The 17,371-nt window shown below is 50.3% G+C and overlaps 1 protein-coding gene across 2 annotated transcripts in view; it reads left to right on the top strand.

Moving 5' to 3' along the window:
* The window catches only part of LOC128825290 (carboxyl-terminal PDZ ligand of neuronal nitric oxide synthase protein-like), a 68,637-nt gene that overhangs the window by 22,187 nt on the left and 29,079 nt on the right, over nucleotides 1-17,371 (top strand). The window contains exon 1 of one of the 2 annotated variants that reach the window (XM_054007654.1): nucleotides 3,795-3,921. The exons of the other annotated variant lie outside the window; for it this stretch is intronic. The gene's annotated coding sequence lies outside the window, so the exon portion shown is untranslated. Of the gene's footprint in view, nucleotides 1-3,794; nucleotides 3,922-17,371 lie in introns of those variants that run through there. 2 annotated transcript variants of the gene reach the window in all.

Raw genomic sequence — 17,371 nt, 5'->3', positions numbered from 1 at the left:
CAGAAAAAGTTTTAGAAACCTGGAAGGTATCTCTGAAACCATTTGGAACTGCCTGGACCATATCTCAGACTAAACCTAGAGCAGCTTATGCAACTACTGCTTTTGAGAGGTAGTTAAGATACCATCATATTGTCATAAGGCAAAGGGAACAGGCTTTTAATTAAACTTGCATCTGCAGAGTACACCCAGTCTCATATAGCTGCCAAAGAGAACAAACTATTCTCAGCTCACAAATCATGATGGGGGAGGGGAAGGAAATAGACTGCTTTTGTATACGACATCAGGAATCCACAATAAAATACAACCTTCTGTCCACCCTTTGGGGCCATTTAATTATGGTATGACACTGAGGTACAAGTGAAAAGTTGCCCCTGCAGTTTTCACGTCCACTGGTCACCTCACTGACTGTTTTCCTTTGTCCCTTAGGAGCACTTACACATTTCTATCCTAAAAACAAACAAACAAAAACCCCACAACCTTTTGGTGGAGAATAGTAACTGACATTCTTTTTAAACACTTAGGCTTGTAATTTTGAAATCATTGAGCCTAATTCTGCTCTTAGATACACCGCTTTACTTCTGATCTTTTGCCGCTGTAACAGAAAAGAACTTGGACCCTTTGCTGTAGCCCCATTCTGTGGCCTAATTTTTCAAAAGTGACTAGTGATTTTTGGAGGCCTTAATTTTTAGCTCATGCTCAAAGAGGATGCTAAGTATGACTGATAACAGATGGACGGAGGCATCAGTAAATGAAATGTGTAATCTCTAAACAAGTGACCTTTTAATGCCTTCCTTGGATTGCCAAAAACTGGTTGGCTTCTCAAATGTGGGGGATGGAAATAGACATGTTAACATAGTTTTGCATGGGAGTCATGCTAGACTGGGATTAGTTTAGAGCAGTGGTTCTTAATCTGGGGTGCTTGCACCCCCTGGGGATACGAGATGCCCTTTCTGGGGCTGTGAGACATGCCAGATTTTTTTTAGAAGGTAAATCATCGAAAACACAAATTAAGCACAGGGCACGTAAATACAACTACTTTGTTTCATCAAACCTATGTATTTATTAACATTATACATTTTTAACGATTACTGTAATATACAAACAAACTATATCTAGGTTTAAGGGGTGCAAGAACATATTTTGATTTTGGTAAGGGGTGCGAGAACATATTTTGAGAACCAAAGGGGTGCAGACTGCAGTAAAGGTTAAGAACCACTGGTTTAGAGGCTAATAAAAGGAGCAGTTAAACAGATAAAAGTTAAATTGAACTGTTAATACCAAACTGAGTAAGAGAGAGCTCTTTAACTGGCAGTGCTACAAGGCAGGTGCCTTTTTATTCTAAAGCAAAGTGGTTTTAACAGTACAATCATTTTATTACACCATGTACTAGCACTTGGATTCATTCAGTAAAATATTGCTGGATAAGATCTCTACAAGGACTTTTAGCTGGTTTGAAATAAAGTGGCTTTTTCAACAAATTATATTACTGGGTAGTAGAGACGTGTAGAGATGAAATATAATGGCCTTCAAATTACATTACTGTGTAGAACTATCAGCCCTGCCTTAGATCTTTTTCTATCTGGGTGTCTGAAAAAGTGTAATTGAGATGGCAACCAGAGAGGGAGCAAGCACATTCGATTAACTCATTAATGAGAAGGTACCTTAATCCAAGTGACAATTGTACTGGGAGACTGTCCAGGTTAACCAGGTCTGACTGGTTGTTTAGCGAATGCCTCAGCTGTATTTCTGTAAAGCGATGTGGCCCTGGCTTGTAGACCAGATCTGAGCTTACTAGCTGGTTTCTTCTATAAGAATTATTGCCCAAGGCATGTTACCACCACAGCAACTTGACACGATCCAGAGATGGGAACAAAATAGAATGGTCCATGAAAACACGCAAACATAAACCTGCCTCTTTGGTGAGGCTTATAGAAATGAAGGGGGAATTTTTTTCATTGGTTTTTTTTTTTTTTCTGCACTCAACATGAAATTCTTGCTTCTCTAAGCCAGCTACTAGTCTTAGTGCAAACTACTGCCTAGACACCCCCTCCCTTGCTGTCTGTTAAAGTCACATTGGCTCTTCTCCCTACACACGGGAAGTGCTAGTCCTGATGCTGTGGGGATGGAGACCTTTATAGATTAGTTACTGTTGTTATCTGTATATCCGTGTTACCTTCGAGCCCCAGTTGTGGCCCACAACCCCGCTGTGCTAGGTGCTGTGCAAAGCCAGTCCCTGTCCCAGAGGTTGTGCTGGTTTCTGTTTAGGCTTCTATAACTCACCTGGCACCATGGCACCTGAGTCCCTTATACTTTACAGGGCCCTGTTAGTTCTGGGGGGTTCTCTGGGGCCAGAACGCCGTCTGGTGGTTAACCAAATATGTGACTCGCCAACCAAGGCTTTGTTCCACACTTACATTCTTCACTTGGCGTTTGGTCGGTCCTAAATGAGGCCTGAAGGCAAATGGAATTCATGCTGGTTTTAACCAGATGATTATGATTAACATAATCATCGGACAAGCTACTTCATGTTTTGACCAAATAACTCTGTGATAAATCTACACAATAAAAATTCCTAATGGATCCCTGGAGGAAGGGAATGCTTTGGCAGGGGAGCAGCGAGTCTTAAAAGGCTTTAAATTAGTTTTCTTCCTCTTCTGCTATGATTATTAGACACTCTAAATAGCCTTTCCTTAGGCCAGATGGGCTCTTTGGACTAATTGGCAACTGCTTGGCTGTTTTCAGAACACCTGAGTCACTTCCCCTCCCCCCTTTTCTCATTCCATCACCGTTGGTGACTAATTACCAGCCGCGCTGTGGGAGTCGTAGAGAATGTGGACTGACCCACATTGCAAACTGTGCCATAATCCTAGGGGATCTCTGTATCGTTGCCCAGTCTGCAGGGCTGGGTAGAAAATGCATCCAGGGGACCAAGCTGAACTCTGTCGCTGGGCTTCTGGCTTTGTTGTATTGTAGCTCTTGGCTTCAGGAGAAGCCTTCTAAAAATAAATGTGTCTTTCTTTTTTGTCATGGGGTGAGAGAGCGGTGAGATTTGTAGGGCTAAATTGTACTCTGTGTGCTCGCTGGAAGAAGCTCTGTAGTGGAGGAGGGGGTGTTGGGTAGCTGGGGACTTCGGCTCTGAGGTTGGGAACCTCACCACAGCTAAGGGGCACTGGGCATGCCCTTCACTTCATGTTGCTGCCTCTGCCGGGCAGCACCAGTCTCGGGCTAGTCCCTGCAGCCCAGGTTGTGAGGCGCCACAGTCTTGTGACAGGGAAGCACCCTGTAAAGTTAAATATTCGTGGGTAACTGGACGTGCTGCCAACACAGGCCATTAGCATCTTCAGCTTTGTCTCCCTGTAAGAAATGATAATAGGAACTCTGGGCCAGTTTTTTCAAGGTATTTAGGTGCCTGAAGATTCAGACAGACAGTTTTGAAAATCCAACTAGGAGCTTACCTCCCACTAATGTCAATGGGAGTTGCTTGGTGCTTTTACCAGTCTAGCCCTCTGTGCTTATTGTGCTGAGGAGGTGGCACCTAGCAGCAGTCCGGGGCAAAGGGAGCCAACTATTTGCTAAAGGAAGGGCATTGTAATGCGGGCATTCCAGGGACTCTGGTAAAGCTGCCGAACTCCATCTGGGAGTGCTGGGAACCAGTGGCTTGATCCGATCTGTTGCACCATCAATATCGAAAGATGTGCACACCCATAGGCATTTCCATCCTTTGCAATGCTTGGGGCCACAGCTAAGTTTGACTTTCCAGGCCTTCTAAGGTTGTGGTAAATGTTCTCTCCAGTGGAAATACTCTTATGTAACGGATACAGATTGACAGTGTTAAAAGCAGCTGAAGATGGTTCTCTTGCCTGGGAATAAATGAAATGGTTCTGTGTCAAGGTGCACCAGCCCTGATCTGACCGAGACCAGGTAGGTGTTGGGTTTGTTTGTGAAGGCTGCTGGCTTAGGAATTGAACGGTTCAGCTGTACCCAGGGTTGGAGTTAGCAAAGGGCATTCTGCCATGAAATCAGAGAATAAAGCGTAATAGCACAGAGCCAACGGGGCATGAAACGCAGTGTGAACATTGTCCTGTGTCGAGTGCCTCAGCACCTCTGGTGGCTCTTGCGGATTGTATCTGTCAGTTGAATGCTGGGTTATGACTGGAGATGGAGTCAGGCTCTTCAGTGCTAACCTGCTCTCCTCTGAGTTATCTCCACCAACCCTCTGCTTGGAGGCAGAGAGACAGATGCCTTCGCCTGGCTTCAGACCTCCCCCGGTGGCCTAGTTAGTCTTCATTGCATTCTGCATCGCAGGTTGAGTAATGTGTTTTGCTCGCAGTTGGAGCGCTGGGTGTGGACACTTGGCAGTTTGCAGGCTGAAGCTCTGTCGCTTGGGGAACTTGATCGATCTTGTTTTCTTGTTTCTGACCGTTGCTTTTTTTGTCTAACTATTTTCGTGCCTAAACGTCGCTACACTGCTCAGCTCCTGGGAGCGCAGCTCGATGCGTCTGGCAGCTAGCCAGGCCACTGGTTCCCCTGGCTCCTCCGTCCTCTAGGGCTCCTGCCTTCAGATTGCATTGATTGAAATCAACCGTTTCCTTAGAGAAAAGAGCTTGAGAGTGGGAGAGGAGGGCACTGACCTTCTTGCCACGTCACCCGCCACGGAGACTGAGCCCAGACTGGCCTGTAGAGGGAAACTCCTCGAGTTAGCTGGGCCGTGTCGTATCTCACTCCCTTGTGCCGACTTCCTTGCCTCGCCACCTCCCCTTCCATACAAGGAAGATATGTGCGACTTCCGCTGTTCTGGGAGTGGGAAGCCCCCTGGGGCTTATATCTTCTCCCGGGAGCTAATTAATGTCAGATTAATTGTGTTAAACCACTCTAGCCAAACACCGCTCTTTCCAGAATGTAACGCCCAACCAGCACTTCAGATGGCTGCGGTACTTTGCTCCTCCACTTCTGTGGCTAGCAGCACGGACACTCTGCTGTAACGTCAGAGGGGACAGTCCACTGGGGGTGAGGAGAAGGCACAGAGCACTTCTCCCCACTTGTAGGTGCAGGTAACAAATACTGCTCTGAGGGAAAGGGACGTGGGGAGGCGGTAGCTGAATGGAACTTAATATGGGAGGTAGAAGGGGCTGAACAAAAGCGTAGAAAACATGGGATGAGCATATCTCAGAGTGCAGATACTTCTCAGAACGTCTGAAGTCTGCAACATGGGGATGGGGGAGTCAGGAGTGCAGACCTGCAGGCTTTAGCGGTTTGTAAACACGGCCCTGAATCGGATTTTGCTTACACCAGCATGAGACCCGAATCAAGGCCGTGTGGCATTGCCCTCTGTTAGGATGGGCGAGGGTTTCTATTTGTATACGTTTTGCCCTTCCAGCCCTTTGGCAGTGTATCATGTATGCCGAGAAAGAGGTGCTTCTCTCTCTTGCAGAGGGTCTCTCCTGTCTGTGTGCTGCTGGCTAGGGGTTCTTGTTCCCTACGCATAGCGTGCTGGCAGAGCAGTGAGAGACATGCTGCCGGAGTCCCTGGGCCGATAGCATTTGTTTCTGGAAATTGTTCTAGCGTGCGCTCTCAGGGTTCCTGAATCCACATGGGAACACGGCCCCACCAGGCCTAAAACCTGGCAAGCTCCAGGCTGTCATATTTCACATCTTGCCTCCTCTGCGCTCTACTGTCATTGCAATGGGAATTCTGGTGGGGGTGGTTGGGGAGTGTGATGTCTGAGATAAACTTGTCCTAGGATGAGATCATAGTAGAACTTACAGCTCAGGAACAGGCTCCCGTGAAAGCTCCTTATGTGGTATTGCCCCAAAACGTCTTTCGTTCTCCGCTCTCTGGTGAAAGCATCAAGGGTCACATCATCTTCAGAGACAGGATTCTCTTCCCACAAGCATAGCAAAGCAGAGAGACGCCACAGACCTGCCGACTGCTAATGCAGAAATTCACCCCGACTACAGATGAAAACTGTGAGATGTCCATGCCTGCACTACTTCATCTAGCACCCAACCCGCACAAGGCACTTCAGAGCAAATAAAAAGCCATGCCATGTCCTTGCCCTGAAGAGCTTAAAAAATAAGTGGGTTTGTTCTTAGGGTGGTAGGAGCATCACCAGCATGAGATGAGCCTTGCAAACAAGCCAGGCTCTGCTTTTCCTTTGGGTAAATAGCTTTGCTCCTAGTGGATCTGGGATTGGACCTTCTCCAACACACCAAATTCACATGCTGCAAGAAGGAGGTTGCAGCGGTGTGGAGAGGGTGCTGGCAGCCTGGGCCCTCTGCCCGTGAAGGGCCCTTTTACCTTAGGGCTTCAGCTTTATTTCTTCACACTAAAGCCATTCCACACACAAGCCCAGTCATTCCCCCTGCCCAGGGTCTTCATTTCCCGCGGTACCAGCCACTTGTCTGAGAGATGCCACCTGTTCCCTCTCTCTCTCTCCACATCAGCTGAGCTCTTTCAGCCTTGAATAGGAATCAGGGCTCATTAGGCAATCCCTTGAACCCTTCCCAGCTGGATCTGAGGAGCACCTCTAACCTCTGAAAGGGACTCTGCATAACCACAGGGCTGGCTGGCCCCAGGTCCCCTGACCGCCCGGTTACATAGGGACCTCCGAGCATCCTAGAAGTTAGATCTGGAAAAGAACTCTTAGATGATGCAATGTGTCCCCCTGTGAAAGCAGGGTGTAGTTCCAGGGCAGCTAAACTCCTGATCTGATCAGAAAGGCCACGGCCCCTCTGGCTTGCATATTCTTTAGTGTCACTCTCCATCTCGCGCCTTTTGCAGCAACAGACACATTGGCCTCCTGGCACCTGGGTTGGATGGAGTCTGCCGTGTAGCCTGGTGACTCTGCGTACCTCCTACGTGTCACACTCAGTCCTGCCTGGAGAGCACGAGGTCAGAGCTTTCTCTCTGGCTGCTCTGGTTTGCCAGAGGAATAAAAGTTGTGAGTTCTCATTTTGAATATATGGCCTAAAATAGCACCATTACATAAATGTACAGGGAAGTGCTGCATTATTTAGTGTTCTGAAATCCCAACGCCCGCCCTCCCTCAGAACCATCGCATCAGGAATTCTCACTGTATCTGTGTCAGCGTGCTCATGAAATACCCCCGAGCGTAATGAGCTCGGCCTCAGCCACCCTCCACTCGTACGCTGCTGCTCTCGCCATCCCTGAAAGCATCCAGATAGGAGCAGACATGGCAGGGCCCTACCCACTCCCACATTAATTCCGACTACTTAAAGTCTAAATAACGACACACCTCTCTGCAGGATCAGTGACATGAACATTCCCGTGAAGAGCCAGAGAAGAATTAAAAACGTCTCTTAATTTATATTCTGTCTTTCCAAACAAGTCCTACCATGTACAAGCAATAAACTCTGTCTCCCTCAGGGATAGGGATGACACAGTCCCATTAATCACCGCTGTGTCCTTCCCTCCCACCTCCCTTTCCCCTGTGCAAGCCACAGCTCCTCTCTGCTGCCAGAGGGAGTAGCTGCCAAGCATAGCCATTGTACTGGCCAGTGAGGAATTCAGCCAGGAGCCTCCCAGAGGCTCCCACATCTTGCTTAGTGTGTCACCCTGTGACTAGGCTTGTAGGGCACAACGTGAGAGGGCAGAGGAACTGACTGGACAGAGAGCTTTGGAAGGAGTAACAGGAACCCAGGGCCAGCGGCACTGTACAAACACACAGCGTGGGACGGTCTGGGCTCTAACACAATAAACAGACAAGACCGAGAGTTATCCTTACTCTTCAGATGGGGAACTGAGCCCCAGAGAGATCAGGGGACTTGCCCAAGGACACCCAGGGAGGCTAGAGCCCCCGAGTGCTAACACAATGCCCTAACCACAAGCCCATCCTCCTCCCACGTGTGCCAGTGCGGAGCGTGGCCCTCTTGCCTGAGCTTTGCCATGGATCTGTCCCATCCTGTGGCGGCGAATCGGGCATATTCTTATCCTTTAGGCTTTTGTTGTTCGAACATTTAGGGTTAAAGTTGCAAGAGCATCAAACCCGACGTCTCACCATTTGTGCAATGCGCGGTGCCAAAGGAGACACCGCAGGCCGAAAGGGGAGCGAGAGCGTGAAGTGCCCTGTGTCCAGAAAGCGGCACAGGGATGAGCTGTGCTCCCTGCCTGGGCGCCGCTGGATCCCTGTTCACAGAGAAACGCTGGGACGGGCTGGCATCCCAGCCTACAATCGGCAGCATCCGTTCAAGGGGCTGGGTCAGGTGAACCTGATCTGCTTCTCCTCAGATTAGCATCTCTTGCCATGTCTTTAGCGTGTATCAGCTCTTTGAGACAGGGACGGTCTCCATTTATGTGTGTGCACTACAGTGGGGCCCGGATCCCTGACTGGGGCCTCGAGCCACAACCTCAGTACAAGTACTAATGAATGCTCCTGGCTGTCCCCGTCCGCCGTGCAGCCTCTGAACAGCTCTCTTGGGGGCATGAGTCCACACAAACCGCCTGGGTCTCCACTCGTTGAAACCAGCAGGCATTGTGAATCCGCGGAAGCGGATGCAGTATATACATCCGGAACAGCTTGGTACTCAGACTGCAACGACAGCTAGCCAGGTCTAGTGTTTGACCGATGGGGCACAGTGCAAGAGATTGAAAGTCTAATTCCAGTACAGAGAGAGCAAAGTGGTGTTTCCAAACTCCGGTCCTTCAGCGCTCGCCACCTGTCTGGAACGTAGCGATTGCTGCACATGTACGGGCCCGGCGTGGATTCTCTACCCACAGGAGAAGCTGCTGAGTTCACGTTTGGCCGAGAACTAGCCTGTTTTGCTTTGATGCCAAAGATGCCAAGCGATCCACAAGCTGCTCTGGCACCGCAGGACAATCTAACACCGCCTTTGCAGCCCTGCTCTCCAGCCCACCCGACGTGCATGCATCGGGTAGGGTGAGTATCGACGTTGTAGCAGCCTCGCCGAGCTCCCTGCACTTCCCGCCAGTACTCGTCTCTCGTCGCCAGCCCTGCCCTGGTGAAAGGTCCCATGAGGACGGCCCTGGAGCACAAAGGCCTCTCTTCATCCTCTGAGCAGGCACAGCGCTGGGCGCAGGAGGGCAGCTTCCCCGCCACGGGCCTCCCTCCGGACTGGGTCAGGATACTCTTTTGTGGGCAGAGGGTAGTTGAGTCTTCATGGGCCCGTCACACCGTGGCCATCTCAGCTGGGAAGCCAGGAAAGGGGTGGGTCTGGGATAAGCACGTGTCCACTGGGAACTAGACATAGGCCAGATTCATTCACCGGCCACTGGCGGGTAACTTTTGGGCCCTGGGCTGGATTGAACTGGGGCTCTAGAGGTGACGGGCTCATTGGCTTTCACCCTCTGCCTTCGGCCCGGCTGTCCACAGCGAAAGGAAAGGCAGGGCCGGGATAGCACGGCACCCAGGAAGGGTGCCCTTGTTCCCTTTCAGTGAGTGAATGGTGCTGGGCTGCCCTGGTGAATTGGGTCTGGTCCACCCCAGCAACAGAGCAGCTGGGTGTGGGAAAGTTCTCTGTTTAACCTGGGCATGCCGGGGGGTTCCTGGAGATGACAGTACATAATGGTGCCTTTGTTGGAGAGGCCCCAAAGGGCAGATGATGTCACCTTGCACTGGGCTGTGCGGCCGCTCGGGTTGCTGGGGGAGAGCTGCTGAATCTCTTTGGCAACGAGGCAGCCAGGAAAAGGCTGCTTTTCTCCCATCCCTTTCTAAAGCGGGTGACGGGGTTTTGTTCCCGAACAGCACACGTCATTAGGAACGGAAACCTCCAATCGGAGCTGTCGCCCCTGCCCCCTTGTGTGCCCTTGGCAGCTCTCTGCACTGGGAGCACCCACTGCCCACGTCCTTTGGACCGCCACGAAGCAAGGGTTTGGGCTCCAGACATATCTTTTGCCTTCGCTAACCCCCCTTCCAGGTGGACGGGGTTGGTGGCAGTGGGGGCCGTCTGCATGAAACGCCCAGAGGGCAGGAGTTTTCTTAACACCAGATCAAAAGAAAGGGTTTGCAGTGCGTGCCCATCCGAATGCTCTTCAGAGCCCAGACAGGCAGGCTCCCCTCAGCCTCGGTACAGAGAAGAAAGGAAGGTCTGGTATGCCTGGAAATAGTTCTCTTCTCTGACCCCCCCGCCAGGTCAGACTGACACCCCCTCCTCCCTGTAACCAGAGAGCTCATCTCGGTGCGCCTCGCTATTAACCCCCTCAGCCCAGGGCAGGACCTCCTCCTGTTTTCCCAAACTGTTTGCCTACAGTGTTTGCCTTTTCCAGGAGACTGTCGAGGGAGGGGAAGGAAGTTCTTTAAAGGAGAAATAATTATTGCCTTTCAGATGCTTAAAGACTGAACTCAAGGACAGGCTGTCGCAGTTCATCTGGTCTGGCTATCTCCAGTTTCTTCAGCCCCCTTTTTAAAAACCATCTATCAGTTTTCTCTTACCATGAAATGTAAATGATTGACAATCCCCCTCTCCCAGGAGCACCAGCCTGAACTCCACCCAGGGGAGTGGACCTAGGGGGAGGCTCACTTACATGTCTCCTGCTTTTAATTTAATCTCAAATATCTGACCCACTGGCTTTTCCTTCCTCCCTGTAAGGAGCAGCTGAGCCTCTCTCCAGATCGGTCTGAGGCTTTGCATGGGCTCTTAGGCAGGGCACACATCAATTGAGATGCCATGCAGCCCTGATTACCCCAGGGTGCTGGGCATTGGACATCACAGGGAATCGTTAATGTAGTTAAATGACAGACATTGGAGGATGGGATTCTTCTGGGGAATAGCAAGTTTGCACACACTGTACAAGAGAGCAGTGTGATCCTAACCACGTGAGCAGGAGCCAGGAACTCCCAACTCCTAGTCCCAGCTCTGCCATGACTTGCTAAGCGGGCCTTTGGCAAGCCACTGTGTTGTGGTTTGCAAAACCGTGAAATGGGGCAACGTTTCCCTGTCTTGGAGAGGTGCTGCGAGGATCCGTGTTTGCAAATGACGGAAAACCTCTGTTTCAGCAGGAAGTATTTGGCTCAGTCACTTTCCGGTTGCTTTTGGATTCTGAGGTGGTGTGTGTGTGACAGCAGGAGATGCTCAGGATCTTGGAGAGATTCGGCTGAGCTGTGCAGAGCAGTGTTCCTGCAGGATCTGTTTTCAGACCTAAAGCCTCACTTAGGCACTAGCCAATGGGAAGGCTTTGTCAGTAACACGGGACGATGTTTTCTGGAATGGATTTTGGAGGTTCCTTTAGCTATTTGGGCTGAAACCATCTGGCAGTGCAGTTTCAGCAGCAAAGCGGGTGAACGGAGGGCGTGTATTCTGGAAAGCCCTGGTCCACAACTTGGCCTCCTGCTGTCCACGAACTGTGCTTGGTTGTGGCTTCCAGAATTGTACAGCGAGGGAGGGGGTCGGTCTGTACTGCGGTGCAGGAGAATTTTGCAAAACTCTGGGAGCTGTATTCTGGCTTCACACACCTGCACGTGTGCACCCCATCAGGAGGCTGGTTTGTCTCTGAGGCCAAAATATGAATTAACAAGGAAGCGGCCGGGGTGGATTTCACCCCGAATGTGCCCAATGTACCGACTATAGCTGCTGGCAGAAGCTTTTCTGTCCCCCTGCAGAATGCCCCTAAGGGAGACAGAAAATCCCTGTGACTCTGCGAGGATCTGAAGTATGGCAAAAGGCTGAATTAAGAGGAGCTGTACTGAGCTGTTGCTTCCTTTTACAGGCAACTTTCAAGAAGCTGGTCTCAGAGCTGCATTCACAAGCTGAGCACATGAACCACCTACGCCTGGCCAACATGACCTGCTCATTTAAGGGTCACTGGGCTCAGGGCCAAGAAAACCTGAGGGTCAGAGCAATTAGAAACAAAATGTTGCTGGGAATGCCAAGCTGGAGGCTTTAGGAAAGGCAAAAGGTTCTACCGGCTTAATCCCCGGATTCTGCAACTCTGGGCCCCTCAGAGTGACTCAGGCAAGCCCAGTCTGCAATGTCGCTTGCAGCTTTGGGTTCAGCGGGTATTGGCTTGAACCAAAACGCTCCAGCCCAGTAATCATTAATTTAACTCTCCAATGCTCCAAGGTGATTGATTGTACGTGCTGCAAGCCAGTCTCCTCCTCACATATGTTTCCATGCAATAGGATGTCCCTTTGGTCATAATATACACAAGCTGTGCAGGATTGGATGGCTTGTGAGTGAGTAATGGGGTGCTAAGGCTCTCTCTCACCTGCTCAGATACCCGTGCGTATCAGTTCGTAGCCCGTGTGAAAAGAGCTGGTGCTCGCAGCCCAGTTCCTCGTGGATGGACATCTGCAGAGAGACTCTGCTCAGCGCCTTGGTGACAGGCTTGGCAGTGAGGCTAAGGGTGGAGGGCTGGCTGCTGGCTCGAGCAACGGACTGGAACTCAGGTTTCCTGGGTTCCCTTCCCAGCTGTTTGACTGTCTTGCTGTTAGATCCAGAGCTGGTAAGTGGAAGTATCTACGCTTCTATTTCCCCATCTCTCAAAGGGGGTAACCGCTGCCTACCTCACAGAAGCATGGTGAAGCCGCCTATTTAAAGAGCTCTGAGACCCGTAGGTGACATGGGCCAGAGAATTTCTGGGCTCCGAGTCCAGATTCCCTCTCACTCCTGAGGCTGTGTCTGCACTCAGGCTCCCACACCATTGCTCTAACACTACCGCTGCTCCCCTAGTGTTAGCATCGGCAGGGTTCTGGCTCTGGGCAGCTCTAGGTGACACAGGTCAAAATGCTCCTCCTGATCAGGGCCGGTGCAACCATTTAGGTGACCTAGGCGGTCGCCTAGGGCATTAGGATTTGGGTGGGGCGCCATTTTCTTCAGCAGTGACTGCGGCGGCTGGATCTTCGGCCGCCCCGGTCGCCGCCGGCATTTAGACGGAGGGAGCTGGGGCAGTGGAGCGCGGGGAGGGCCGCCTGCAGCGGGGAGGGGGGCGGCACGCAGGGGAATTCCCCGCCCCAGCTCCCCCATGCCCCGCCTCCTCCCCGAGCACGCCGTCGCTGCTTCACTTCTCCCGCCTCCCAGGCTTGTGGTGCCTTAGCTGATTGGCCTAAGCTGATCGGCGCCGCAAGCCTGGGAGGCGGGAGAAGTGAAGCAGCCACAGCGTGCTCAGGGAGGAGGTGGGGGGAGGGGGGAGCTGGGGCGGGGGGGCGCCTCAGGGTGGAGAGGGGGAGCTGCCGGGGGGGGGGGCTCAGGGCGGGGGACGGGAGAGGGGCGCAGGTGGAAGTTTTGCCTAGGGCGCGAAACATCCTTCCACCGGCCCTGCTCCTGATACTAGCAGCAGTGGGAAAGCTGGAGACGCCAAGGCCCCAGAGCGAGTCCCGGCAGACCAGGGCTGTGGCGGGTGAAGCTTCCGCCCATGCTGGGCTTGATCTGGGCATAAACATGAGGCTGTTTAGTGGGACCAAGCCTAGCTGTGAATTTTGGTTGGAAGTGGAATCCCCGGTAAAGGGGATGGAGTTACGGCACGTGGGGATCCCACGCCTGACCCAGAAAACCACCCGCCTGCTGCTCGTCTGCCCACACAACATATTTCCATGAGCTGACTGCACAGAGCAAAAGGCTGGTTGTAGGACCGGCTGCTTCCATTGAACCAGCAAGAAGTGCAGAGGAATTACAGACCTTCCTTAAGGGGGGCAAGAGGCTCCTGTTTGTTCTCCCCGTATGGGGCATATGGATTTGGAGGTGCTCTGTCATCATTTGTTAATACTGTATGTTGTCTGTTTATTGAGATGTTTATGGTAGATGGGGTTAACTCAACAGAGGGCTGGCTGGGAAAACAGGCCGGAAGGAAAAGAATGGCTCAGGATAGTCACCTCTCAGCAAACACTGAGGAGTTGTTAAGGGACAATGCCAGAACTAGTAGCTTTGATGGTTTTACCTCCTCTCCAGCCAGCCTACAGAACTTATTCTGGCCAGGACAGGAAAAGGCCTGGAACATAGAAGAACAAAGGAACTGTGGCAGGATTTATAGGGTCCCTCTGAAGAGAGGTTGAGTACTCATGGGAAATGAGGCTGAGATCCAGCGCCCCATTGGGGTGCTCTGGAGAAGCCATCACAGGATGGTAGGCCTTCAGTGACGACAGACGTGCATGTAGACTGTTGGATCCTTTGGTTTGAGACGGCTGTCTGAGCACGGTATTTGTCACTAGTCGTAGATGGCTGACGCAAAGAACCCCAGGTCAGCCCTGCAGGGTAAGCACAGTGGATACCTGGGGCCCGGTGTGAGAACGGGAGGATTGTGAAATTCCGCCCCAGGAGCGGTAAAGGCACAAGGTCTGACACCCGGCTGGTGCCTTCTGAGAGGGCAGCTAGCCCTGCACTGTGACATACGCCCCAGGGGGCAGCTATCCAGGCAGAGCAGGGGTAGGTCTGCCAGAGAGCTTTGTGTGGGGAATGTGATAAGTCAGATGGCGGAATAAGCTAACTTAAATTAGAAAAAAAGCGTATTCAGGATATTTTGCCAACCTTGTCCAGTGTATTTCCTGCTCGTTTTCTGCTTTCCAGTGGCCACTTTTATGTTTCTAAGGATCATAAATCCTCATTTTTCCACTGGATGGGAGGCCCGACAGTCTAATCAACAGCGATCTGTGTAGTATTGTTTACATGTTGCCCCGTTACCGGGAGCACAGGCCCAGTTGTGCTCAGCTACATTCGAACATGCCAACTTCCTGCGAATGTTTGACCTCTCTGGCGGCTGCTCGCAGTACCCGGGGCTGGGACAGTCGTATGCTGTGAAAAGGGAAGAACCAAAGCCCTTCCTTCCCCCTCCGCACCCACCCACCCCTTTGCAGGTCGGGTGCACTGGTAACGCTCTAAGTCGGTGCTAGCTAAGATGCTGAGAGGGAAACTCATGGGATATTTAAAAATAAAAAAATAGAGTTTAATTTTCTAATCCCATCAGTTTCAAAGGTCGGCGCTTCTAATAGCAATACTGAGATGAATACAGAGAGCGCGAACGTGGCCTCCATGGGTGAGGGAGGCAAATTTGGTTTGAAACAAGGAATGTTCCGTACATTTAAAATATTCACTCTCCCTCCATTATTACTGCTTACAGAGCCACTCTCCCGGCTTCAGAAGCTCCAGCCTGCAATTGCGGTGGAGGAAAAGGTACCTCATTAGGTTGCTTAGATCAGCTACTTGCTGTAGCCAGTTTAGGAGCAAGGGCATGGAATAGCTGTCCCGCAAGCCATGCAAGTGGGAGACTGTGACTACCCGTTCTGTCCGGGGAGCAGAACTGGTCAGAGTTCCATCTACTTCCTGAGTCTGTTACTTCCCCTGCAATCCTGAGTAAGGTGTGTTTTGAGGAAGGAGGTGGAGCTATTTATTTTTCTAGAACATAAGGGTCCAGAAACAGCACATGGACGGTTGGGAAGTAGTGGACATACGCCACGGTATTAACTTTATATTTACATTCTAGCTCCCTGCACCCCGGTTCTTTGAAAGCTAAATCTGCAGCTAGACCGGCCTCAGTTGGGATCTTGATCTCTAGGAGCTAGATAAGATCAGTCCTGCTACTGTTTGGATAGGAAATCCCACAGGAAAATCCTGGTTATTCAACGGGGTGGGGGGAGGGGACTTTGCTCAGCCATAATCCTATATCCAAACCATTTCCCTCTTCAGTGTCAGTGGGACACTGCAGCTGGAAATACTGTCTTTCACCTGACTTCTAAAATGGAGGTCCTGGTCATATTAAAAGTCCTGTGGCATTCACTGTCCGGGCTGAATTCCCATTTGGATAATTACAGCCTGCCTCCGTAGACTCCTCTGCAGTGTTATCTGGACAGAGGGTTCTTCTAGACTTCTTTCCTGAACTGTTCTGTGCTCTTTTCAAAGGATGCTACAACAAGTGGTAGTGATTGTATGAGATTAGATTGTAAACTCTTTGGGGGAAGGCCCTTGCCTGACCTTTGGTGCAGGGCCCAGCCCAGCATTCCTGATTGGGCCTTTGGGGGTTACCACCTTGTCAATGATAATATGGAGTTTGTACAACATTTGGATTTTTTGCTCTGAAATTGGTCAGACAGGGACAATTCTCTCAAATTGAGGTGCGGAGGCACAACCGCTGCAGTCCTTGTAACGGACAGTGAATGAGAGAGACATTCACGGCTGCAGTACTTTGGACCGATCATTCAGAACATGCTGGAGTTTCTGGCTCAGAACAAGTGCTATGATCTGGTCTCTGTGGAGAGGCATTTTCAGGCTCTCGTGTATTCCTGCTCCAAAGAGCCAAAGCATCTCTGCTTCAGAAACATTTTCTCTTGATGTGACAGGATGACAAACCCTCAGGTGTTATGTCAGTGATCCCAGCCATTCCTGGCTCTGGGGGTTCTCTTCTGACTGCTCTTTACTAAGGGAGAGGCTGCATCTCGCGGAGACCAAGTCAATTTCAAAGCCCCACAAACCTTTCCATTTTACCGTGGTTTTTCATTTACATAATAAAGGCCCCAATACCTGGAGTAATTAAGGCACGTTAAGAATTGCTTTCTCAAATAATTCTCCATATGTGCAAGTTGTTCCTAGCTCTGGATACTGCAAGTGATTTCAAATGTGCATTAACCAGTCTCTTTCATCAGCAGATGGAAGCCAGGATCTGCATATGTAATTTATATCTACTTGAGTGGAATTAGCAGATGAAATATGCATTACACGGCTCCATTAACATTATTTGCTCATACAGCTTTTAGCTCTTGGTAAGTTAATATTACACACCAAGAGTGTGCAGGCCCTTATGCAAAGCAAGGAGTTGGACACACGGATTTAAAGCAGTTACAGAGTGTATTCCAGATCAGGCAGGTTTGACTGTCTCTAAATAGAATAAAATTTAGCTGCTAAATTACAAGAAAGCAGGCCGGAAAGAGGCATTGCCTCTTCTTTGCAGCATCGTATGTAGGTTCTTTAGATCAGACAGACCTTTGTCTGTGCAGTCTCCCCCTTGAATCTTCCAAACCTAGGGGCATCTTCAGAATAATTAATATCCAAAAGTATTTCTACCCCACCCTGCATGATTATCAAAAGACTAACTATTGAAACCTGGAAGTTGGCCAAAAAAACACCATGTTGCTGAATAGAATTTGATCCTCGGTACCCCTGGCAAATCTGGGGGGTAGGGGAGGAAACAAAATGAATAAATAAAATTAAATAAAAAAAATGCAAGGAACATGGACCCCTTTCTTAGAAGCCAATGTAAGGATAACCGATGAACCATCTGCGTTTTTCTCGGTTAGTTTACACACTAAGCATTTCGTCTTTGCTAGCTTATAAAATCTACTTGTTTGAGTGCAGCTTGGGGATTTTTTTGCATTTGCTTTTTCCTCCAAAAAATATAAATGGTTATTTAAAATATAACCCCATTGATTCTTACTGGAAAGGAAGTGATTACATGACTGCAATTGGATCCCATC

This window comes from Malaclemys terrapin, chromosome 17, assembly GCF_027887155.1.
Source record: "Malaclemys terrapin pileata isolate rMalTer1 chromosome 17, rMalTer1.hap1, whole genome shotgun sequence".
Taxonomy (NCBI): domain Eukaryota; kingdom Metazoa; phylum Chordata; order Testudines; family Emydidae; genus Malaclemys; species Malaclemys terrapin.
The sequence above is the reverse complement of the archived record's forward strand: the minus strand, read 5'-3'. Positions and strand labels throughout refer to the sequence as shown.